Source organism: Budorcas taxicolor, chromosome 8, assembly GCF_023091745.1.
Source record: "Budorcas taxicolor isolate Tak-1 chromosome 8, Takin1.1, whole genome shotgun sequence".
NCBI lineage: Eukaryota > Metazoa > Chordata > Mammalia > Artiodactyla > Bovidae > Budorcas > Budorcas taxicolor.
Window position 1 is genome coordinate 77156373 of NC_068917.1, and position 17055 is coordinate 77173427.

A 17055-nucleotide genomic window follows, 5' to 3' on the forward strand; every position below is an offset into this window, starting at 1 on the left:
TGTGGGAGATCCCAGTTCTTCGCAGGATACAGAATGAAGAAGTTTGGGGTGGGGCTCTGGAGAGGAACTTTGAGAAGGTGAGGAATGCTGAGTGACACACCAGCTTTTTGACTTTATGCTAAGTCCTGTTCACCTGCTCCTACTCAAGAAAAAGTCTAGAATCTTTCTAGTGACAGAGAAAGGGGTTACTAAGTGTCCTTGAGTCACTGCCTCGACTCTTGCTGCCCTGCTGGCCAGAGTGAAGAGGTAACCAAGCTTTTGGTCAACAAACCAAGTGGACTGATGTGGAGAGGGGACGAGAAAAGGCTGCCCAGCATCTTTGACTATTGTGCCTCTGGTCCTGGCTGTTGTAATGCAGGGACCTGGTCTATGGCGTTCAGACCCCTGGACCAGTTCTGCCAAAGCCCCTGGTGACAGTCACCTGATCTCTGGTGGCCCCCCCCCCCCCCCCATCCTCCCAAAGCAGCACTTTAGGCCTTGAAGAGACCCGGAGGGACACCGATGCTGGGAGTGTGGCAGGCTGCTAACAGTCTCTAGCTCTGCAACAGACCTGGGAGCTAAGAGGAAAGCTTCCCAGTGGAGAGGAAGGGAGAGGAGGAGGGGTGGAGTTGGGGGTGCTCAACTGCTCACGAGGTGGAAGCGGTGGTGACAAAGACTATCAGGAGACCCCACGTCGGGTTGGGGGTGGCAGAGATGGCCCCCTCCCAGGTGGGCACGTGCAGCTCCGGGAATTGGCAGCGGCGTCTATTTCAGAGTTTATGGTAAGAGGCTGGAGCCACACACGCTCCGCACCGCAGACAACACACCCCACCCTTTAAGGAAGTGGGGAGGAGAGCGGCAGGGGTGTGGTTAAGCCGGAGGAGGAGAAGGGGAAAACACAAACCTGTCAGCGCTCTTACTCAGCGGAGGCCTCCCGAGCCGCCGCTAGCCCCTTCGGAAGCGCCCCTTACCTGCCTAGCCCCCGCCGCACCTGGCCGAGCAGAGAAGGAGCCGCAGCCGCCGCCACTGGAGCCGGCGCTTCGCCCCGAGTGAGTCCCCTCCCGCGATCGATCGGCGCCGAGCGCCCAGCCAGAAGTTGGAGGCTGGACGAGGGAGGGGTGGGGGGCGACTCCCGGACCGCGGACCCAGAAGTGGGCGCCTCTGGGCTGGCTAGCCCTCGGCCAAGGGGAGAGGGAGTCTATTTGGGGAGTTAATTTGAAACTCAAGGGTGTTTTCTTTCCTCTCTTAGTTCTCTTATCGGGTTCAGACAGGGAAGGCCGGGATTATGATGAGAGGACTCAGAAGGGCCCCCTGCCTGCAAAGGTCAGATCAGAGAGCTTTCAGAATCCACCTTCCACTCCTGCCTTAGAGCCTTTGCCGGCGCCCCGCGCTGCACCCCCACCCCCAACCCCTGCCCCTGAAGACAGCGCTCCCACCCCGGTCACGGGCCCATGAACACCCCGGGGCTCCCCGCATTGGATTCTTGTTCCCCCACCTGACCGCCTCACGAGGCATCTTCTGTATGTTGCACCCCCGACTGGAAGCGAGCAGGGCTCTGCAAGGGCGTAGAGGCAGGACGTGTGTGTGTGTGTGTGTGTGTGTGTGTACCTGTGTGTCAGGACTAATGTGTGTGTGTGTGTGTGTGTGTGTGTGTGAGTGAGTACCTGTGTGTCCTGGGGAACTAAAGTTAAGACCTGCTGCCTCCCTGGGTCTCTGTGAAACTACTTGGGAATGCCCCTAAAGAGTTAAGCTCCCTGCCTCCTTCTCCTGGCAGGCGGTGCGTGGGCAAAGCCTGGGGTGGGTGAGCAGGCAGCATATGGGTGTTGTTCTGAGCCCAGCAAGAACCCCACCAACTGCCCTAACCCTCAGCCATCTGACACTCTCTACTCCCTGCACCCCAAACTTGGTGCTCAATCCAGTTAGACTCCTCCAAGGGTCAGGAAAGGAAGGAACAGAATTTGGGACGCAGGGGACACTCACCAGGGGCACTCAGAAGCCAGAGCAGAGCTTCCCCTGACCTGTAGCTGGACATGAGCCCTCGGGGGCAGTTGGTGCCAAAGATGAGGGAAGGGGCAGGAGGAGGCCCCTCCCTCGAGGGCAAGGAATGCAGTTGTGGACCTAACCCCAGATTTCACAACTCCTCTGGGGGCGGGTGAGAGGAGGCAGAGATGAAAAAGTGAGTGAAGATGGACGGAGGGAGGGAAGTAGACACACCAAGAGACAAGCTCTGGCAGGACACTGGGCTCTCATTCCTTCATTCTGTACACATTGGCTGACTTCCTACCCCAGGCCAGGTGCTAGCACTGGGCGTGAGGGACACCAGTGTGCACCATCCGCACCCCCCCAACCCCCGCAACCCACCAGCAGTGCTGTGGGGAGGAAAGCAGCAGGTGGTGACCACCCAGTGCTGGGGACTGTGGGAGGAACTGGTCAGGGTGTCCAGGAAGGCTTCCTGGCAGAAGTGGCTCTAAGTGGAGACCTGAAGGATCAGTAGAATTAGTCTGGGAGGGAAAGAGGGGGATGAACAGTGCAGGGCACAGCAAGTGCTGAGACTGGAGGCCAGAAACAGCATGATGCACCCAGGAAACTGAAAGTAGCTCGGGGTGTTCAGTGCATGGAGAGTGCAGGGGCGAAGTGACGCTGCAGAAGTGGGGAGAGAAGCTCCAGGAGGGTCTGCTTGGGCTGCCATGGCAACTCCTGTCACTCAGGCCCTAGAGCCAGCAGCCTCTGACTTGACTCAAGGGCGGGGCTTCCAGATTTAGCAAATGAAAATACAGAACACTTGGATTTGAATCTCAGATAAGCAACGGTGTATTTGTCAAGTACGAGTATGTCCCATGCACTCTTTGGGACATACTTGTACTAAAACATTATTCACTGTTGATCTGAAATTCAGGTGTGACAGGACGTCTTGTATTTTATCTGGCACCTGTCTTTCAGTACAGTGGTCCCCAATCTTTTTGGTACCAGGGACCCATTTCATGGAAGACAGTCTTTCCACGGACTGGAACGTGGGGAGGGATGGTTTCAGGATGATTCATGCTCATTTGTTGTGCATTTTATTTATATGACTTTTACATCAGTTCCACCTTGGATCCCCGGGCATTAGATCCCAGAGGCTGGGGACCACTGGTCTGGGAGAAAGCTGAGGATGCTACTGTGCTTGGAAGTGAGGGGTGGGTAGTGTGCAGGCACCAAGGGAACAGTCTCAGGACATATCATCTTGTAGCCAGTCCTCCTAGATTCCACTTTGGGGCTTGTCCACTAATTGACCATGTTGTCTCTTAAAAACAAAACCAAACAAAAACAATTCCTTAGTCTTTGGAGCTGAATGGACCTGGTCAAATGCCAGCTTGGCCACCTGCCTGCTGTGAGACCCCCATTAACCACTTAGCTCTTCAGAGCCCCAGAACCTCTTCTCAGAAATGAGGACGAGAGTACCTGTTTGTCCAGGTTGTAGGCTGGCTCCCTGGTCATGTATGTAAATTACCCAGGGAATGCTGAAGAAAAAGTGGTAGATATTAATCTTTGTAACACTTTCCCGGAGGTGACCAAAGTAGCATCCTCAAAGGACTTGGGGCTCATTTATTTCTGTTTTTATTTATTGAGTGCTCAGAGGTACCATGGAGAAGGCAATGGCAACCCACTCCAGTGTCCTTGCCTGGAGAATCTGAGGGACGGGGGAGCCTGGTGGGCTGCCGTCTATGGGGTCGCACAGGGTCGGACACGACTTAGCAGCAGCAGCAGCAGCAGAGATACCAAAGTCTTCCCAGGTGACACAGTGGTAAAGAATCCGTCTGCCAATGCAGGAGATGTGGGTTCGATCCCTGGATCGAGAAGTTGCCCTGGAATAGGAAATGGCAACCCACTCCGGTATTCTTGCCTGGGAAATCCCATGGACAGAGCCTAGTGGGCTACAGGCCATGGGGTCATGTGGAGTCGAACACTACTGAGTGACTGAGCACAGAGGTCCCAGGGGAAATATGTGGTGGGGATCCCGCTCCCAGGGAGAGAGTGGGTTAGCTCCTGAGAGGGAGAGCCTGGCTCATTTTTCAGCTTTGTCTTTGACCTGCTGCCTAGATGCCCTGCTTCAAGGGAAGAGATAAACAGCTCTTCTATTGGAGGATACTGGGAGTGGAGAGGGGGCGAGGGGAGGGGAATGATTCAAAGAATTAACTGAAAGGAAATGTGAGTGAAGTAACAGGGAGAATCCAGGTAAACAGCTAACACAGTGGCTGACAGAGACAAATGTGCCATAAAATTTGGCTGTCAATATTCGCATTTTTATATTTTTAAAGATTTATATATTTGACTGTACTGGGTTTGCATCGCTGCACCTGAACTTTCTCCAGCTGCCTCCAGCTGGGGCTATTCTTTGCTGCAGTGTTCAGGCTTAAACTCTAGGTGCATGGGCTTCAGTGGTTGTGGTGCACGGGCTTAGCTGCCCTGCTGCCTGTGGGATCTTCCCAGACTGGGGGTTGAACCTGTGTCCCCTGCATTGGCAGCCAACCACTAGACCACCAGGGAAGCCCAACGCACCCATTTTTATACTGAGTAACTAATTAGGAAAATAGAGCTCAGGGGTAGAAGTAAGGATGCCTTGTTTTGACTTTTATGAGGGTGTTTGTAAGAGCAAATTAACTGGCATCCTGAAAGGGAACATGGAAGGAGCTAAGAATCTGTTAAGAGAAAGAGGAAATGGAAAGTGTGTTTCCTTATGAGAATCGCTGGATTAAAAATGGCCCTTCTTTCCAGTGGCTGAATCTCCCCATCCTCCTGCCCAGTGATAAGCATTTTGTCCCTAGCTCTTAGAGCAGCATTTGCCAAACAGTATTCAGAGGAACTCTGTGCCACGAGATGGTTACAGGTGTTCCATTGGTGACAGATTCCAAGGAGCCTACTCTCAGATAAATATGTATTTGTCCCGCATGTTTGCATGATCTAGACCATGGTCAATTCCACAGAAAAGTCATCTGTATCGCTGAACTTACGTGGTGATGGTGGTTTCATCGTTAAGGCATGTCCAACTCTTTCGACCCCATGGACTGCAGCCTGCCAGGCTCCTCTGTCCATAGGATTCTCCAGGCAGAGAACAGAGTGGGTTACCATTTCCTTCTCCAGGGGATCTTCCTGACCCAGGAATCAACCCAGGTCTCCTGCATTGCAGACAGATTCTTTACCAACTGAGCTATGAGGGAAGCCCCAGAAGTCCCTAAATTTGACTATAGACCCCTTGTAGTGGGTTGTTTTTGTTCAGTAGCTAAGTTACATCCGACTCTTTGTGACCCCATGGACTACAGCAGGGCACTCTTCCCTGTCCTTCACCATCTCCCAGAGCTTGCTCAAACTCATGTTCACTGAGTCAATGATGCCATCCAGCTATCTCATCCTCTGTCACCCCCTTCTCCTGCCCTCAATCTTTCCCACCACCAGTGAGTCATCTCTTCGCATCAGGTGGCCCAAGTATTGGAGCTTCAGCTTCAGCATCACTGCTTCCTATGAATATTCAGGGTTGATTTCCTTTAGGATTGACTGATTTGATCTCCTTCCAGTCCAAGGGAGCTCTCAAGAGTCTTCTCCAGCACCACAGTTCAAAAGCATCAATTCTTTGACACTCAGCCTTCTTTATGGTCCAACCCTCACATCCGTATGTGTAGTGGGTTGGAGAGGTCACTATTACCTTCTCAAGGGAAACAGCCAACCCACACCTAGTGACTGTTGATGTGAGTGCAGTTCTTGGACCAAGCAGATCTTTCCATGGACATCATTCATCCCATACCTCTAGCCTGGACTCAGCAGTGTCTAGCTTATGGAAGATCTTCAGGTACTTGGCCCCATGTGCCCTGTCCTAGCATCACTCGTGCCTCGTGTACACAAACCCCGACACATGTCAGCCTACAGCCTCCTACGACAGTTCCCACCCATTTCCTATGGTTCAGAGGACCCTGGAAAAGTATGTCTCTCAGCCCATAAGCCCTCTGAGGTGATGGGGGAGTTCCGTGTGTTCAGATACTATTAAGTACAATTGAGGTAGGGGAGGGGAAGGAGTGTACCTTGGGCGAACCCTGCATGGTAGGTCTCCTGACCCCTAGTTTTCTCCCTGCCCAGGATTCCTAGACTCAGGGACCATGTGGTCCCAGCCTCTCAGGTAAATGGAATAGATATGGATAATCCGAGGTGGCTGGAGTAGAGATGGACAATTGCCAAGACGTGCAGGCAGAAGCGGTGGTAATTAACACAAGTTCTTGCTGGCTCCTGATCTAGAGTTTCTCTTAGACTCTGGACCCATTCTAGAGTAAAAGGGGAGGAGCAGGGAGATGGGTAATGGTCTCCCAAACACTAATGTGGTTGGTGGTTCTGTGGGCCAGTGCCCGGACTTGGTCAGCCAGCCCAGGTTCCAGCTTCAGCTCTGGGACTCATGGTATGACATTGGCTTGGCCAAGCCCTGTCACCCTCTCTTCCTCATCTCTGAAATGGAGACTATGACAGGGCTTTCTGTGAGGGGATACCAGGAGTAATAGCCGAAATATTAACAGCTGCTAAGGCCTGGGCAGGAATCTAACAGAACCCAGCCCGTTGTGTCAGTGGTCATGGGTAACCTGGGGGGTGGACCAGGTAGGCAGTCAGGGTGCTGGGGGAGTGGACGTTTTCTAACTTGGATGGACTGCTGTGCTGTGCTAAGTCACTTCAGTGGTGTCTGACTCTTTGTGACCCCATGGACTGTAGCCCGCCAGGCTCCTCTGCCCAAGGGATTTCCTAGGCAAGAATACTGGAGTGGGTTGCCATGCCCTCCTCCAGGGGATCTTCCCGACCCAGGGATGGAACTCATGTCTCTTATGTCTCCCCCATTGGCAGGCAGGTTCTTTACCAGTGGCGCCACCTGGGAGGCCCTCCAGTTTGGATGGACTAGTCCAGTGTCTTCATCTCCCAGATGGACTTATGTACCAGCCTCATTGCCTTGACTGTGCATAAGACATTCAGTCCTTTATCAGGCACATGGTAGGCTTCCAATAAGTGTCAGCTCTCCTTATCATTCTGTAGTCACACTTAGAGTTAATCTGAGCTGATGGGGAAGGAGGTTTTTTTTTTCCCCCCTGGTGATAAGTCCTTCTTCTGAGGGGCAGAAGTCAGCTTCTCACATGGACTGTCTCACCAACATGCAATCACATATGAGGCAGAATTTGCGTCTTGCCTCCAACCCATACCCCCTACTCTTGCCCCCAATTCACTCTGTCAGCAGCCTGGCTGGATCAGCTCTTTAGCCAAATGAGAGCCTTTCGACTCCCACGCATCAGACACTAGAGCCTGTATGGTCACTGAAGGTGCACAGAGGGCTCACAGGAGAAAATGGTGGCTTCAGCTTCCGGGGCGCTAGGCACCCAGCACAAAGCTCTGAGCCGTGTGAGAGGGTGGTGTTGGGGGAGGGGTGCAGCCTTTTTAGTCACTCTGCTGTTTCCCAGGGTATAATTATTACTCATGATGATGGTTTGATTAAGAGAGCAGGCTGGAGACTGTGCTCCGATGTAGTTTTTACCTAGACCCGAGGAGTGGGTTGATAGCGGTGCAAGATTTTGTCTCCAAGTGACCCTCTGGGTGGGCTGTGGGTGGGCTGCAGACCCCACCTAGCTCTGAACTTACCCAGCACTGAAGGCAGCCAGTCAGTGTGATTAGAACCGAGATCAGCCACCTCCAGTGCCTTGGAAGGGAACCTTCCTCTTTTTTTATCCTAGTGACCATCCACTAACATTTTCCTCCTCTTCTGTGTTCTTCCCTTTTGAGTCCTGAAATTCTCCCTCACAGGACCTGGCACCATCGCTGCCTAGACAAGAGTTCAAGGAATCCACTGGCCTGGTGTTGAGAGCTTGCTCCTGGGTTTAGTTCTTGTCTTGTGGACTATCTCCCTTTCAATAGAACAATTCTCCCAACAACTTGGAGGGCACTCTGTTTCATGCCCCTTTTTTCTCTGACAGACTTCCAGCTGGCTCGCTGACTCCCCAGCTGTTGCAATCCCCCTGGGACACATGCAGGGTGACCCATGCGGGGCCCAAGAGTGGGCTCTTGTCTGACACTTGGAAATGAGTTGTCTGAGGAGACACTTATGCTGACAAAGCAAGAGACTTAATGGGGAAGGAGGTGCCCAGGCAGAGAGCAGCTGGGTAACAAGGACCCAGGAGAACTGCTCTGCCATGCAACTCACAGTCTCAGGTTTTATGGTGATGGGATTTGTTTCTAGGTTGTCTTTGGCCAATCATTCTGGCTCAGGTCCTTCCTGGTGGCTCACAAGTTGCTCAGCGAAAAAGATTCTGGGAGGTGGTTGGACACGTGGCATCTCCTTTTGACTTTTCCCCAACTCTTCTGGTTGGGGGTGGTCTACTAGTTTAAGACAGGATCTCCTGTTGTAAAATAACACACACAAATGGTTACTACGGCGCCTGGTCAGGGTGGGCGGTTTCAGTCAGTGTGCCTCCCCTAACAGGCCCATTGGGAATTCTACCCTGAGTTCAGGTTTTGCTCTTCTGAGGGCATGGGTGCCATTTCCCACCAGTGAGAGAACAGTCCCTCCTCTGGTCCGTGCCATTTGGAGCATCACATCTTTTTCGAGTTTCTAAATTAATGTCAATTGTCCCTCCTCAACAACCCCCCCAACTTCCTCTCTAGCCTTGAGTAGTCTCTTTGTTCTTCAGGAGCTTTGAGGGTGAGAACCCAGCTCCTCTCTCTTTGGCTCAGGTGTATGCTCTTCCCACCCTTAGCTCCTTCTCCGGCAGGTAACCAGAGATCTGACTCTCCAGCACCTTTGAAGATGCTCTTACCAGCATCGGCTTACCTGTGTTTGCTATGACATAGACACCAGGCGCTGAAACACGGCCATGCCCATTGAGCCAGTTGTGACTGGCTGTCCCCAGCTGAACTTCTCGAGTCCCCAGCTCAGCACTGGCAGATTGTCAGCCTGGGTGAGTGGGAAAACGGTCAGGGGTCAGGAAACCCGGCTCTGGTTTAGATTCTTCCAGTCGCTGGCTGTGTGACTTCGGGCAAAGTAACTCCACTTTTCTCATCCAAAATGAAGAAATAGTACCGCAAGTTTGATAGGGTTGTTGAGCAAAACACCTAACTTGTGTGAAGTTGCCCCATAAGACACCCCAGGCATGATTCCTGGAAAGATGAAGAGTTTGGGTCAGAAAGACGTGAGTTGAGTCTTTTTTTCCCTCATTTATTTATTTTTTGGCTATGCTGGGTCTTCGCTGCTGTGTGGGGTTTTACCTAGTTGAGGTGTGCAGGCTTCTACTTGCAGTGGCTCCTCTTGTTGCAGAGCACGGGCTCTCGGGTGCCCTGGCTTCACTGGCTGTGACTCCCAGGCTCTAGAGCGCAGGCTCAGTAGTTGTGGAGCATGGGCTTAGCTTCCCCGTGGCATGTGGAGTCTTCCCAGACCAGGGATCGAACCCATCCATATCTCCTGCATTGGCAGGCAGATTCCTATCCACTGGACCATGAGGGAATCCCCATGGGTTGGGTCTTCATCTGTCACTTTTTTCCCTAGATGACATCACCCGTTATGTAACCTCTCAAAGCCTGAGTTTTCTCACTTGTGACTCATTCTTGGCATTTGTTCAACATTTCTCCCCTCCTTCAGCCCCCTTGTCACTCACAGAGTATATTCTTTCCCCGAGTTTGAAGGACTGTATCTTTCCTCAAAGAGTTTACAGTCTTCTTAGGGACATAATGAAAGTGAAAGTGTTAGTCTCACAGTTGTGTCTGACTCTTTGCCACCCTGTGGACTGTAGGCTCCTCTGTCGACGGGACTCTCCAGGCAAGGATACTGAGTGGGCAAGCCACTCCCTTCTCTAGGGGATATTCCTGGCCATAATACATAAAGATAAATAACTGTGAGACCAGACAGGGACTTTTGGTTCCATAAAGGAGGCACCAATAAAGTACAATGAGGCCAGAGAACAGAGAGAATTCTTCTGTCTTGGGAGTCTGGGAATGCTTCCTGGATGAGGTGGAATTAGAAAAAGCTCTCAAAAGATGTCCAGAGTATGACCCTGGAAACATGGGATGGTGGCTGCGGTCAAAGAGCATGAATAAGAGGGAGGCTGGAAGGCATGATTTGAATGACTCATTTTGGCTGGAGCCAAGAGTATCAAAGGGCGATTAAGATAAGGGTGGAGAATAAGATAAGGCTGGAACATGATGGCTGAGGGATTGGACATGATTCTGCAGGCTATTGGGAGCCACTGGACTTTGTTCTGAACGTGGGTAAAGGGTTAATGATCAGGTTTGGGCAGCAGTGTATAAAGTAGATCAGAAAGAAGAGAGCTTGACCTGGAAAGAGGGCATGGAGGAGTTTATTATAACAGCTCCTGCCTCAAGAGTTTGGGTAAATTCTGTGATCTGGAATGATTTGCAGGTCCTGGAGAGTGTCTGCTGGTTAGTCGGAGGCTTCTGTGTTCTCTGAATTGAAATTGGTCCTGATGCGGATTTAACAGATGTAGCATTTATGGGAGCATCAAACTGTTTAGGTTATATAAGTAACTCGTCATTCCCCTTAATCTTCTCCTTCCTCCACGTTCTTGGTTCACATGTAAGCCATTTCCCGTGGACCTCATCTTTGGTGGAGATACACTGCCATCCTGTCTTGAGATCCTATAGCAAGCTTTGTAATGGCGGCCTTCCGGAGAGGCATACAGCTTTATCTACTGCCTCCAACCCACCTTCATCACTTCAGACGACTCCTGGTTCCCTCCTCCTGCCTGACCTCCTCCCTTGCTTCAGCTCTCCACTTCCAAGAAACTGTAAAAGCTGTCCACTTGAGTAACTCATCTTCAGCGCTGCAGGTTGAAAAACAAAACTTGCTGTTTTCTTACCCCAAAGCCTCGCCTTCTGGCTCCCCTCCTCTGCACAAAGTTACAGTTCTCCTGGGCACGCAGTTGTAGTTCTCCTAGTCAGAAACTTTGGGTTATCTCCCCTTTCTCCTCTGCTCACATCTCGTGTGTGAAGTCACTCAGTTGTGTCCAGCTCTTTGCGACCCTGTGAACTGTAGCCCGCCAGGCTCCTCTGTCCATGGAATTCTCTGGGCAAGAATACTGGAGTGGGTTGCCATTTCCTTCTCCAGGGGATCTTCCCAACCCAGGGGTCGAACCCGGATCTCCTGCTTTGCAGGCAGACAGTTTATCCTCTGAGCCACCAGGGAAGCCTGCTCACATCTTACCCATCACTAATCCTGCAGATTCTTTCTTCGTGCCTCACATTTCTTCCTCCCCCTTCCCATACCCCTACTCTAGTCTGAGCCATGTTACCTGATATCACCGGATGTTACCTCACTGCCTCTCCTTGCTTCTAGATTCCTCAGAAGGTCTTGTGCCTCTAGGCAGATCTGGATCCCTTACATTTACTGTTTAATGCCCTCTGTAATCTCACCTCCATTTACCTTCTCTCCTAACTTCCCCATACTTTCCAAACTAAGCCCTTCACCCCCAAATAGCCTGGTCTGCTTGCTGGTCCCCATCAAACCTATGCCCAAATCAAATCTCTGCTCAAATCCTCTTGGACTACCTGCCAGGACTGCCAGCTCCTTCACCCTTCTTCAATCAGACTCCTCCCCCAGGGCTCAGGCTAAGCCCCACCCACTCATCTATCCTTCTTCCAAACTCCTCAAAATTCCAAGGGTTGGAGATTCCATCTTCCTCCTTTACACACTCATCTGGCTTGGCTCCCTGGGGCCAGATGCAATCTTTGTCCTTTTTTGTGCTGGGCTTCACAACAGCCGGTTGCAACAGAGAGAGGACTGCATTCTCCATGTCCACCCACCATCCCCTACCCCCTCCTCCCAACCCCCTGAGGTCAGGATACTTTCCTGGCCTCTCAGGGAATGTGCAGGTTTTCGAGAGCCCAGAGAGAGGGAGTGGGTGATTTAGAGTTTGATAATCCCTTTGTTGAGCTGCTCCTGTCGCTAATCCATTGGATCCTTGCTTTCTTTTCCCTCTCATCTTCCTGCTTGTTTGAAATCATCCTAGCCAGGCTAAGTGACAGTAGAAAGTCAGGGAGTAGGAAAAAAGACCAGAAGCTCTGGTCAAGGGTGAAGTCACTTTGAGGATACAGGAGAGATTGCAAGGCACAGGTTGGCAAAGTGATTTGTTCAGGGGTACGTACATGGTGGTAATGAGAATCTCACTTAAGATTCAGGCTTTGGATGCTGGAAAAAGAGTCTCTCCTCCACTGAAAGCCTGAGTGATAAGGAGATCCTGAGTGATGAGAGCCACAGTTTTTAGCCACTTGGACTTCCACGCTTTTGTGCACAGGCCTGGGGCTTGTCGTGGTGGCTGCAACAGAGCTGTCCAGAGGGTGGTTCTCCGTGGTCCCGAGTGGCCTCTGGACCTCCTCCCTCTTTCTCTACCTGACTCTCTGTCTAGAAAAACTCTTCCTGCACCTGTTTGCTTAACGCTTAGCGGCCAGCCTGAGTTCACTCCTGGGGAGAGGCGTGGGGACAGAGAGCGCTGCCTGGAAAGCAGACCTAGGAAGTGGCTGCTCAGTCACCTCGCTGTCACTTGACCTTGGGTGAGTCACTTGGGTGGGCTGATTCAAGCCTCCGAGTTTTTATTTGTACTTAAAATAAGGGGGCTTGGGAGTTGTTAACCAGAGGATATCTTCTTCAACATGGATCTTAGGGGAAAGCCCAGTGTGTAAACCAGGTCACAGTAGATCTTCCCAAAGTTCAAGCAAGGAGGGCAGGTCCCTCCATGCATCTCGAGGGGCCCAGATCGTCTGGGATCCTCTCCAGGCCTCCAGTTCCTGAGGTCCTCATTGTTTATGTGTCTAAACACACAGACAGTGGACAGCAGGTCTAGATTCAGGTGCATTCAGTGAAGAAGGAACTCAAAGTAAGGAATGCAATCTGGGGCATGGAGTGTGTACTGCAGGAGCTGAGGGGGGATTGCATACATGAACACCCTTGGAGAAGATGCATAATTTCTACCTCTGAGGAAATTCACAGGTTTATGAGAAGAAAGTCCAAAGCTTTCATCTAAGCTCCAAGGAAACTATGGCACCCCTCCACCAAATATTAAGAACAACCCACAGGGTTTCGTCATCAATTTTATAGATTTTTAAAGGAATGATCTCCAACTTAAGCTCTGTTTTAATTCAAGCGAACTAGGCTGTAAGCTCTGTGGAGGTCAGAACACAGGTCTCAGCGTTTGCACTGAGAGTGAGATGGACAGGTGGTGTTTGATACACAGTTGGCATTTGATACATACATGTTTCATGCCTGGGCACATGTGTCTCCTGATAAGGAGGGTTGCACAGCTAATGTAAATATGTAGACATTTCAAAATGGACTTCCCAAGTGTCTCAGTGGTAAAGAATCTGACTGCCAGTGCAGGAGATGCGGGTTTGAACCCTGGGTCAGAAAGATCCCCTGGAGGAAGAAATGGCAACACAATCCAGTATTCTTATCTAGAGAATCCCATGGACAGAGGAGCCACACAAACGTTTCAAAATATTTAGACACACATTTTAAAGCACTTGCTATTCATATAAAATAAAAGATTACATTTAAAGTATGGCTTTTCCCCAACTCTCCCTGTTTACGAAACAGTCAACCTTTCACTCACACCTTGACACCAGTGTCCTCTTCACTTTTTGAATCAGCTCTCTGTGTTGTGGCCTATATCACCGTCCCAACAGTCTAAAGAGAGTTGGCTCTTTCTTATAAACACAGAAGATGTTTGTAGGTTTTTCAGTAACAGCCTTTTGGAGATAGAATTCATTTGTTATAACATTCATGCTTTGAAAATGTACAGTCCGGTGAATTTTGGATCTACAGAGCTGTGTAACCATCATGGCTATCTAATTGTATGACATTTGTATCACTCTCTAAGAAACCTCATCCTGTCAGTGGTCACTCATCATTCTCTCCTCCTCCCAGTCCCTGGCAACCACTAATCTACTTTCTGTTTTTGTGGATTTGTTTATTCTGGACATTTCATATAAATGGAATCATGTAACATCGTAGGTCTTTTTGTGACTGGCTTCTTTCACTTACAGTAATGTTTTTAAAGTTTATCCATGCTGTAGTGTGTATTGGTCCTTCATTCCTTTATATTTCCAGTTAATAGTCCACTATTTGTATATTCCACATTTTAGTTAACCGTTCATCAGTTGATGAACATTTGAGTTGTTTCTTTTCTTTTTTTTTTTTTTTTTTAGTTATTTCTAATCTTTGAGCATTATGAGTAATGCTTCTGGGAACATTCATGTACAAGTTTTTGCATAGACTTATATTTTCATTTCTCGTAGTTATAAACCCAGAAGAAGAATTGCTGGGCCATGTGATAACTACGTTTACCATTTTGAGTAATGGCCAAACTACTTTCAACAGCAGCTGCACCATTTTATACTCCCATCAGCAATGTGTGATGGTTTCCATTCTTGGAACTCTTGTTATTGTCGGTAATTTTGATTCCCTGGTGGCTCAGACGGTAAAGTGTCTGCCCGCAATGCGGGAGACCCGGGTTCAATCCCTGGGTCAGGAAGATCCCCTGGAGAAGGAAATGGCAACCCACTCCAGTACACTTGCCTAGAAAATTCCACGGATGGAGGAGCCTGGTGGGCTACAGTCCATGGGGTGGCAAAGAGCCAGACACGACTGAGCGACTTCACTCAGCAGCCATGGCGGTACCCTGTTGTGGTTTTCACTTGCATTTCCCTAATGATTGAGGATGTTGAGCATCTTTTCATGTATTTATTGACCATTCATACAGCACTTTGGAAAAATATTTAATCAAACCCTATAGAAGATATTTCTTTTAGATGTCTAGAGCATAACTACTTAGCGTATTGCTTTTTGAAAAATGTTCTTTAACAAAATTCAGCACTTGTAATTATGAAGCTATACCCTCAAACAAAGTTTCTGAATCTATATTGCAGTACTATAAAATGGCGGTAAACTTTAAAAACATTACTGTAAGTGAAATCTAACATTTATTGTAGTGGCGTCAAACTAATATGTTTTCCCAGCTTGTTCCAAATAGGGTGATTGTGAAAGCAACCCATGAAATGAAAGATTACATAAGGACTAGAATGCAAACGTCCTGTTTTCTGACAGATAATTTGGGGAGAGAAAGAGCACACATGTTTAAAAACAGATGATGACCGAATGGATGGATGGATGGACAAATAACTTTAGGAATGAATCAATGAACAAAGGAAGGAATGCAAGCTGGTGAGACAGTCAATCAAGCAGCCTCAGCAATCTGGCCCTTTTTACTTCTTTATTCTCATGGAGAAAACCAGCACTGGTCTTTCATCTATACTCCATAGAATCATATATAAATTATTAATTTTTTTGAAAACTTGTAGTTCCAAGTTGGAAACAAGACACTAGATTTCCTGTTGTCTGACAGTCTTTCTCACCTTCTTTAAAATGGGAGAACCAGAGTCTGCTTGGTTTCTGAAAGTGGTTGGGAAACCAAAGACCAGGTAAGAGGACTACATGGTTGAGGGCTACGCGTCGGTGGAGCAGGACCTTTAGGGATGTGACGTGGTATGAGGGTTTTCTTGGGTTTGCCCTGATCAGGCTCCAAGTCCACCACTGCTCTTCCCACTAGTGTGAGGACTTGGGGTGTCTAGCCCTGGAGGCTTCTCTCCTTCGCTTCTCGGGGGTGGGATGGTCTGACCATCTCACAAACCGCATTCCCTGGTGATTCACCAGCAGACTCCTCAGAGAGAGACTGGCCCCTCCATACTTCCCTTCTGGTCTTCTCTTGAGATGCATGTGAGCTGGAGCATACAGCCCTCCTGGGTTGGGACTGTTGCTGCTGCTGCTCAGTCGTGTCCGACTCTTTTGACTCCAGGGGCTGTAGCCCACCAGGCTCCTCTGTCCATGGGATTCTCCAGGCAAGAATATTGGTGTAGGTTGCCATTTCCTTATCCAGGTGATCTTCCTGACCCAGGGATTGAACCCACATCTCCTGCACTGAAGGCAGATTCTTTGCTTCTGTGCCACCTGGGACACCCAGGTTTGCTATAAGAGTGAGGAAGGGAAAGAGGAAGTTGACTGGCAGGAGGACCAGAGTGGAAGTTGTGGCCAGACGTGTGAAGAAGTGACAGAGAGGGATGGAAGCTTGAGGGGTGGCTTTTAGAGGCCCAGACCCCGGAGGGGAAATCAGTGATGGATGTGACTGCTCTTTAGAAAGACCTTCACAGCAGCCACAGAGGGACAGCCACAGTGTGGCCAGTTAGGGAGGCTGTGAACAGCTCAGGGATCCTGGACCCAGCAGGACTGCAGTTCTACTGGAGTGTGTGTGGTTGGAGTTGGAATCAGAGAACAAGGGGTGATGAAGGGAAATGTTGATGGGCCTGGTCCCCCCTTCCTTTACAGATGGTGGTCCTAAGGGAAATGGGCAGCACATATGGTAAATCAGGCAAAGCCTGGGTCCCTTCTCACGACTTTATTTTCTTTTAAAGGTATATTTTTTATTTTTTAAAGTCCTTATTGAATGTGTTAAAATATTGCCTCTGGTTTATGTTTTGTTGTTGTTGTTATTGTTTTTGCCACGTGGGATCTTAGTTCCCTAACCAGGGATCGAACCTTCAGCCCCTGCATTGGAAGGTGAAGTCTTAACCACTGAACTCCCAGGGAAGTCCCTCCACCACTTAGTCCATTCCTAGGCAGGGTCCCAGCATCCTCCAGTGACAGCTAGTCCTTACTTCTTTGCCAAGGCGGGACTGAGTCTAAGCTCTCTTCCCCTCACCCACCCACCCCCATGTGATTGTTTATCTTGATGTTAAACCTCTGCAAGGAAGGAGAGTCTGTATTCTTCCTCCCTGAAGTGCTGTTTCCTTCTTTAAGAATGTGGGATCAGTGGGAGTGTTATGTGGTGAATCTGAAGCCCAGCTCCTCATCACTTAGTACCAGCCTTGGGCCAGGTGATAAGCAAGGTGCCAGGGTTACAAGGGTGCACAAGAGAGCATCCTCAAGATGAAAGAACCATTCAAGAGCCACGGTAAAACCAGATGGGCTGTGAGATGATGGCCAAACACTACAGATACACAAGGTCAAAGCCACCCACGTTATTGGGG

At 49.8% G+C, this 17055-nt stretch overlaps 1 protein-coding gene across 2 annotated transcripts in view; it reads left to right on the plus strand.

Moving 5' to 3' along the window:
- The first annotated feature begins 661 nt into the window (after positions 1–661).
- The window catches only part of PTK2B (protein tyrosine kinase 2 beta), a 138248-nt gene continuing 121854 nt past the window's right edge, over positions 662–17055 (plus strand). For both annotated transcript variants that reach the window (XM_052644962.1, XM_052644963.1), the window contains exon 1: positions 662–1028. The gene's annotated coding sequence lies outside the window, so the exon portion shown is untranslated. The remainder of the gene's footprint in view (positions 1029–17055) is intronic.